The following is an 8,843-nucleotide window of genomic DNA, read 5'->3' as shown; positions in this document are numbered from 1 at the left end:
AGGTTGTCAGGATTGGCGGCAAGAGCCTTCACCGGGTGAACCAGCTCGTTGGTCCCGGCACGATTTCCATGATTTAAAAAAATATATTTCATGTATATGGATGTTTTGCCTGCATGTATGTCTGAGTACCACGTGCGTACCTGGTGCTTGCAGAGGCCAGAAGAGGGCATCGGAGTCCCTGGAACTCAAGTTACAGACCCCGAGCCTCTGAAAGAGCAGCCAGTGCTTGTAACCTCTGAGCCATCTCTCCAGGACGTTCCTTCTCTCCCCAAAGTGATTTTTAAGTCAGGTAGTTGTAGCTCAGTGGTAAAGGGCTCGCCTGGAATACATAAAGCCCTCGGTTCAGTCCCCAGCGCTACAAAAATAAACATATAATCTGTTTCCCAGCCAAATACGGCGGCTCAAGCCTGTAATTCTAGAACTGAGGAGGTATAAGCGGGAGGATGGGGGGGGGGGGGTTCAAGATAAGCCTCAGTTACAGAGAAAGTGCTGAGTTTGGGCTGTCTTCCAGAGGACCTGGGTTCAATTCCCAGCACCCACAGGGCAGCTAACAACTGTCTATAACTCCAAGATCTGACACCCTCACACAGCTATACATGCAGGCAAAACACTAATGCGCATAAAATTTTAAAAAATAAATAAATTATAGAAGAAAAAATGTTTAAAAAAAACAAAAGTGCTGAGTTCATGACTAGCCTGGACTACAAGAGACCTGCCTCAAGAAAAAAAAAAAGGGGGGAGGATTCTTTAATCATTGCTGTTTTCAACACTGCTCATGTATAGTGGGGTTTTGTTTGTTTGTTTGTGTTTTTGTTTTGTTTTTTTCTTTTTCTTTCTTTCTTTCTTTTTCTTTTTTTTTTTTTTTTTTTTTTTTTTTTTGATTTTTTCGAGACAGGGTTTCTCTGTGTAGCTTTGTGCCTTTCCTGGACCTCACTTGGTAGCCCAGGCTGGGCTCGGAGGCACCTGCCTCTGCCTCCCGAGTTCTGGGATTAAAGGCCTGTGCCACCACCGCCTGGCTGGTGTATAGTGTTAAAAGATGCATGGATGAAATTCTCATCAACTAACTGACTAAAGTTCCTAAAGAGATTCAAGAAAACAATAATATCATCTCACGGGGCCCCAAATTTGAATCTAGATGTATCTTCTTATTGTCCCTCAACCGTTATGGTCAACGCTATGCCAACCACTGGACAAGTCAACAAGATAGCACACATCAGTCGTCCTCAAGGGATTTCTAAGTCTCCAGGTCTGTCAGGTGGCCAGCACGACTGTCTTTATGAAGTTCCATGACAAAGATTTAAAAAACCAAACCAACAACAACAATAAAACCAGGCTTCCCCAACTTCAACACCAACAATTGTTGGGGCCTGGTCTTTGTTGGATGAGTTATAGGAGCCTGAGCAATGCCTCAGGACTGAACAGCCCTAAGACACCCATAGCACTGCCCCGGAATCAGCCAACAAAAACATGTTGCTAAATATCCCTTAGCAGAGAAGAGGACCAAAATTCTGGCTTCACTCTCTTCCTCAGCATTGAAAAACAATGTTTCCATATGAGAGAGGCAATCAATCCAGGATAGAGAAAGATGGTAACAATGACAATCATTCTGCTGTGTCAGGCCTGATTCTAAGGACTGGAGACATAGCAGCTTCAACACCACGTGGGGGTACACGCCTGTAAACACAGCATTCATTCGGGAGGTAGAGTAAGAGTTCAAGGCTAGCCTGAGCTACCTGAGACCTGTCTCAAAAACAAAGCAAAGCAAAACAAAAAAAGTAAACATTAAAAAAAAATCTCAAGGGCTGGAGAGAAGGCTCAGTGATTATGAGCACTTGTTACTCTTTTTTTTTTTTTGGTTTTTTTCGAGACAGGGTTTCTCTGTGTAGCTTTGGAGTCTGTCCTGGAACTCGCTCTGTACCCCAGCCTGGCCTCGAACTCACAGAGATCCGCCTGGCTCTGAATTAAAGGCGTGCGCCACCACCGCCCGCGAACTTGTTACTCTTGCAGAGGACGCAGGTTTGGTTCTCAGCACTCACATGAGGAGGCTCACAACTTCATGTAACTCCAGTTCCAGGGAATCTGATGCCCTCTTCTGGCCTCTGCAGGTACACATATCTACACTTAGGTACACGTATTTTAAAGGATAAATCTTTAAAAACAATTTTTCTCTATTTTCATAACTGCATTTGGCCTTAAGCCCATGAACAATAAACAAATGAAATGATATACAGATCAGCTTCTGCTAAGAAGGACCATAGCAAGCTGTCAGAGGTCGAGTTCACCGGTCCATGCCCTGAGATAGTTCTTAGTTTCTATGACATTTTTGTTGTTGTTGTTTTGTTTTGTTTGTTTTTGGAGACAGGTTTTCTCTATGTAGCCCTGGCTGTCCTGGAACTGGCTCTGTAGACAAGGCTGGCCTCAAACTCCCCAGTGCTGGGATCAAAGGCATGTGGCCAGCATGGCCAGCCCCTAGGAATGCTCTTGGGATCACATCTGTGGAAGAAAGCAAGATAGAACCAAGGAGGAAATCACCATGCGAGGATCTCGCCTCCTGGGACCCCTTAAGAAGTTCCAGAACTAAAATGATGCATCAGGATTGGCCCTGCTGGGCACAGATAGCTACCCTCTCTACTCTAGTTGCTAAGTCTTAGAATCTATGCTATTTCAAGAAGTCCATGATCTCAGGCAAGTCTGCTCCGAAGAAGTTTGCATGAGCTTTAGATCCAATCCCAGCACCACAGAAGAGAGAAAAGAGGAGAGGGAGCAAGATAGGCCAGCTGTTAGATCCTGTGGAAAGGTTCCGGGGAAGACTGAACTGCCCACTGGCATTGCCTTGAGGAGCTTATCAGAGGGTCTGTGGGGCGAGGGGAGGCTGAATGAGTGCCCCGGCCAGTGGGGTCTTCAATGGGGACCTAAAGGGAGGACCGGCAAATGAGAGGGACAAGAGACACAAAGAATGAGAGCAAGACAGGACGTCTGATCAAACTCCAAAATTTTATTTTTCTCACAAGGCATATATAGGTAGGCAAAGGGGGTTGCGAGCAGGAAGGGACTTAATTATGGGGGTTGCAAGCAGGAAGGGACTTAATTATGGGCTGTTGGGCCAGCAGGGAATGTTGCTCTGAGGGTTATCTATCTACCCTTGTCTAACTGGCTAATTGCCTGACTGCAGCTCATTCACCTGATATCTGAGAAGAGGTTCTGGTATCTGTGAGAAGAGGTTCCGATGCTATGGAGACTTAAGCTAGATCTAAGAAAAGAGGAGAGAAACCCAAATATGGCAGCATGTGTGTCAAGGGTGGCTTAGGCTTATGGCTCCCGTCAGCTCCTCCCTTTTAATTATTTATGTAGGTCCAAGGTGGCATACAAATTCACCTGGAAGCGATGGGCGTTAACCAAGGAGGGGAAACATTGCCCTGATCCTCCCGGTTTATTATAGGTGTCTTTTGCTGGAGGAGGGGCCCTGGATGTATTTTCATCCTTAGACACCAACCCCTATGCATTCAGGGATATTCCTCGGGGGACCCAGAGGCAGAAAGCTTGGTCCTTCCCCTTGCAGTGCCATTGGCCTCACACTTTCCTTGGTACCCAAGCTCTTCCCAAGTGGGGCGAGCTTGCATGTTTCTGGGTTTTCATGCAGTTCCCGAAGGACAGTCATTGCTCAAAGGCTCTGCATGGCCTTGATCGGCAAAATCAAGCCAATGATAATGGACCTGTATAGGTTTGGATGCCAGGGAGTCTATTTTTTTTTTTTTTTTTAAAGATTTATTTATTTATTATGTATACAGAAGAGGGCGCCAGATCTCATTACAAATGGTTGTGAGCCACCATGTGGTTGCTGGGAATTGAACTCAGGACCTCTGGAAGAGCAGTCAGTGTTCTTAACCTCTGAGCCATCTTTCCAGCCCGTCTATTTGTTTTTTTGATGATTCGGGTTAGCCTGCCAATTACAAAAGGACCCAAAGTTACAAATAACAAGATGCTGACTAATGGTCCTTCGAGAGGAATCAAAAGGGAGAACATGGATGATCTCCACCAGTCATCTGCCGTGGCAGAGAATCGCTGTTTGTGTAGCTCTAGGCTAAGTTTATGTAGCTTATTTATCTGGGTTTCTACCATTCTAGACTCATTAATATAATAACAACATTCTTCCCTCAGAAAAAGGCATGTCCCACACTTTTCTGCTGTCAGCAGGTCCAAAGCCCGTCGGTTTTGTAGGGCAACCTGTGCGAGAGAGGTTAGCTGCCTCTGAAGGGAGGACAAGGACGCTGCAGAAGCCTCAATTGCTACCTGAAGTTGTTGATAGGTGAGCCTTTGTTATGAGGGAGTGACCCAGGGCTCCTCCCGCCAAGCCTGCAGAGACCAGGGAGGTGGCGAGGGAAATTCCAGCCACAAGGGGCAAGAAGACAGCTCTTTTTTGCTTGGGCCATTCCATTCTCTCCCAATTGCCTGTCCCTTAGCAGGAGGAATGGTATCATGAATTTTGCAGTAAGAATAGGGGCATCCTATGCTTTCCTCCCTCCAATAAATTTTACAATTGTGGGCAGTCTGACCCTACCCCAGAGAAGAAAAAGAAAATTTATAAGTGGCAGATATAAACTGCAGTCAGTCAGGTTGTATTCCTCCCAGTCCTTCTTGGCTTGTGGGTGTTGGCAAATTTTGATCTCCTGAAGCTTATAAGAACCTTCTTTTTTTTTTCGTTTTTTTTTTTTTTTTTTTCTCGAGACAGGGTTTCTCTGTGTAGCTTTGCGCCTTTAATGGGACTCACTTGGTAGCCCAGGCTGGCCTCGAACTCACAGAGATCCACCTGGCTCTGCCTCCCGAGTGCTGGGATTAAAGGCGTGCGCCACCACCGCCCGGCTAGAACCTTCTTAATAGACAAAATCTTAGACATGTTAGCAATATACCAGTGGTGAACTTTATCAGAGCAAAATTATGAGTCCTTGGAGCCTCAACAAAACATCAGGATAGGGCTGGAGAGATGGCTCAGCGGTTAGGAGCACCAACTGCTCTTCCAGAGGTCCTGAGTTCAATTCCCAGCAACCACATGGTGGCTCACAACCACTTGTAATGAAATCTGGTGCCCTCTTCTGGCCTGCAGGGACACATGCAGGCAGAATACTGTATACATAATAAATAAATAAATCTTAAAAAAAAAAAAAAAAAAAAAAAAAAAAAACATCAGGATAGCCAGAGAATGAAATCTGAAATGTGTCATTTATATATCTCTCAAGTCTCATATATATTTTGACAAAAATTAATAAAATGCATTTAGAACAGAATTATTAGTTTTAATCATATTTCTATAACTTTTGATATCATTGATGAACAGTTCATCAAAAGGATCTGGAATTGTATCAACTTATTTATATTGAAGGCTCGATATTTAAGAATCTAGAGGGAAATAACAGCCTGTATTTAGACTGGTAGCTTTAGAGAGCCTTTGTCCTGCATCTGCCTAATATATGGTGTGACCAGGCGATCCAGGATTCATAAAGGTGGGTCAATGTCCTATAAAGACATGTATCCTCCTCCTGACATTATGAAAACATCAGGACCTTTTTAAATTCCAGTGAGGAGATCAGAGGCTTAGCTGTAACTTTGTGGCTTGGCCTGGTGGTGATGAGGAATACCTGTAGTGGGGGATATGAAAAATTAAGCACCAATTCTTTTTTTTTTTTGTATTTTATAATTTAATTTAATTTTACATATCAGCCACGGATTCCCTTGTTCTCCACCCTCCTGGCCTTCCAGCCCACCCCCCATTCCCATCTCCTCCAGGGCAAAGACTCCCCTGAGGATTGAGTTCAACCTGGTAGACTCAGTCCAGGCAGGTCCAGTCCCCTCCTCCCAGGCTGAGCCAAGTGTCCCTGTATAAGCCCCAGGTTTCAAACAGCCAACTCATGCACTGAGTACAGGACCCGGTCCCACTGCCTGGAAGCACCAATTCTTTTTTTTTTTTTTTTTTTTTTTTTTTTTGATTTTTTCGAGACAGGGTTTCTCTGTGTAGCTTTGTGCCTTTCCTGGAACTCACTTGGTAGCCCAGGCTGGCCTCGAACTCACAGAGATCCGCCGGCCTCTGCCTCCCGAGTGCTGGGATTAAAGGCGTGCGCCACCACCGCCCGGCCGGAAGCACCAATTCTTAAGAGCTCTTGAAGTATATATAACGCTGTTGTCTATACATGAGCTCCAGGCATTCCTAAAATTGAAAAGCAGTGAAAGAAATGGTGTATTATTTCTTATTTCATAACCATAAATCATAAATCAGGATGTAAGTCTCATGGGTGAGCTTCCATAGAGAGAGAATTTATAATTGTTGGACAGACATATGAAAAGGTGCCAGTATATCCTGTAGAGTTATTTGCCATTTTATAGACTCATAAGTTTCATAGTTTGATATAAATATAATATCATCTGTACAATAAATGTATTGTAAGATATATATATATATATACATACATGTATACATACATATAGGTTGGGGAACTGTGAGGAAGCTATAATTGACAGTTAGCTCTGATAGTTAATCTGTATATATAATGAGGAACTTTGCTCAATGAATGAGTCCTGGATAAATAGAACTCACATTTCTTGCTCTGTATGTCACCTTTGGCCTCCATCATGGCAGGGTGAGTAGGCAAGCTAAAAGTGAAATGCTGACAATCTTTAGGTTGAGGAGATATGGTAAAGAAGCAATCTTGTATATCTATGACGATTATTACTTTTTTTTATTTCTGGGGATGGCCATGGGAGATGGCAAGCCAGGCTGTGAGACTTCCCTTGGCTTTAATAAATTTTATTTAATTTCTTAAGGACCTGTAACAGTCTATAGGCCTGATTTTCCTGAATAAAAAGATATTAGGGTGATTTAAGGGCTGGTGGGGGGCTTTATATGCCCAATATTTAAGTTTTTCCTCCACCAGACAGGTAGCAATTACAATTCTCTCAGCATTCAAAAGCCATTGTTTGATCCAGATAGGAGCATTAGATTTTCCTGACCTTCTGGCTACATTATTAGCTTGACCTAGGCCTGTAAGAGACGAAGAAGTAATAGTCATCTTAAGTACTTGGCCAATCTTTTCCTGAAATATAAGAAACATCCATGCTTATGTCTAGCAAGCCAATTATCTTCTTTCCCTGTATTTTAAGTGTTTAGTTGGTTTGGAATATTTAATTTCCTGAACTCAGAAGGCCATATCACTAGAATCCACATGAGCAGCTCCCTTAGGTGCTGCCCTGTATGAATCTGAATTGTACAATGATCTTAATCTCTCCAGTAAAGTCAGAATCGCACATCCCTGGGGCAACCTTGTACAGCCGATGAGCTACGGCCTATAATTAGCCCCAGTGTCCCTTCTGGGGAGGTCCATAGACTCTTGTATTAAGGTATACATTGTTGGGGGCCGACCCCGGATAGCTGTGTCTTGAATTTTGTGTGACCTTCCTTACTTTATCAAACCTTGCAAAAAACAGGTTCCTGGCCTAACTGCGGGCTGTACAACTTCCGGTAGTACGTGCTAATCAGTTAGCTGCAGGGGCCTGGGACCAAAGCGACCTCACCCTTCCTCAGGAATTTTTCATTCTTCTCTCTCTGCTTTCTCTGCTCCCCCTCCCTGCCTGAAGCCCTGCTTATAAACCTCAATACCCAGTCAATAAACGAGACCTTGACGCGACTCAGACTGACTCTGTCTTCCTTAATGCGCCTGGTCTCCTTTCTCTCTCGCCCCCATTGATCTTTCAGGAGGTGCCTCCTCGGGTCTCCCCAATAACCTGGCCCGCGGGACGGGTCAATACATAAGTTTATTTTTAAAGCCTATATATCTATCTCAGACCTCAATAAAAACTTTATCCATAGATCTAACTTAGGCATACATCCTCAATATCTTTAGGTTATTTATTGAGATTTACGTACCATTTATAATATATCTAGATGTTTATATGTTATTTTTTTTATCCCAGTGACTTACATTACATATGTAATAAATTATTTTTTAATGTTCTTAAACATTCTTTATATCTAATCCTTCATGTCCTATAAAAACTTTACATCTAAAAGCATTTTTGTATTTAATTCATCAGGAGATATAGGTGATTGATTACTGAGAGCAGCCAATGTGGTGAATCCTTTTAAACAAAGGAACAGTCAAAGATTATTTTGAAATCTGTTTGGCGAGCTATCTTTTCTATGAATTTGGATAGCAAGGCACATTATCTTTTAGGCCTGCTAAATGGGGATATAATCTAAATGATCTCAAAGCATAGTTTGGACAAAACCCTGGCAATAAGGGGTATGGCAGTTTTGTCCAAAGCTTAAGCATTTTAAATGCTAGGGGGCTAAGTAATGAGTTGATTATATGAAATTTAGCATACTTAGCATGTATATAAAAAATGTGATTTTGTATACATTAGAGAATTTGATCATAAAACGATCAAGCTTTAATTTGTATCCTAATAATTATCTCTAATAGCTTATAGCTTAAGTACAACTTATCCTTAACAGTTTACAGTTGACGTTGGCCAATCAATCAATAAATTTTATTTCTTAATTATCTTTAACTAAAGTAAACTTATTTAACAATTTATAAGTTAGTTGTCTCTGTAAACTTAGAACTTGGGTTTTATACCTGTCAGGTTTAGCCTGAAAAATATTAAGTTTGTACTGAAGTTATTTTAATATAGAAATAGGAACTCTTGTTCGAAAATATAGTATATAAGGAGAGTAACAATTCAATAAATCCTTGAAGGTGTATCATGAAATGAGATAAGCACAGTAAAAAAATCTAAAACAGAGGAGGATTTTTTTTTTTTTTTGTAGCAGCTGCAGCCGGTGTGTCCAGTCTGTA

This window comes from Peromyscus californicus, unplaced genomic scaffold (assembly GCF_007827085.1).
Source record: "Peromyscus californicus insignis strain IS unplaced genomic scaffold, ASM782708v3 Scaffold_15__1_contigs__length_86483966, whole genome shotgun sequence".
Lineage (NCBI taxonomy): Eukaryota > Metazoa > Chordata > Mammalia > Rodentia > Cricetidae > Peromyscus > Peromyscus californicus.
The sequence above is the reverse complement of the archived record's forward strand: the minus strand, read 5'-3'. Positions refer to the sequence as shown.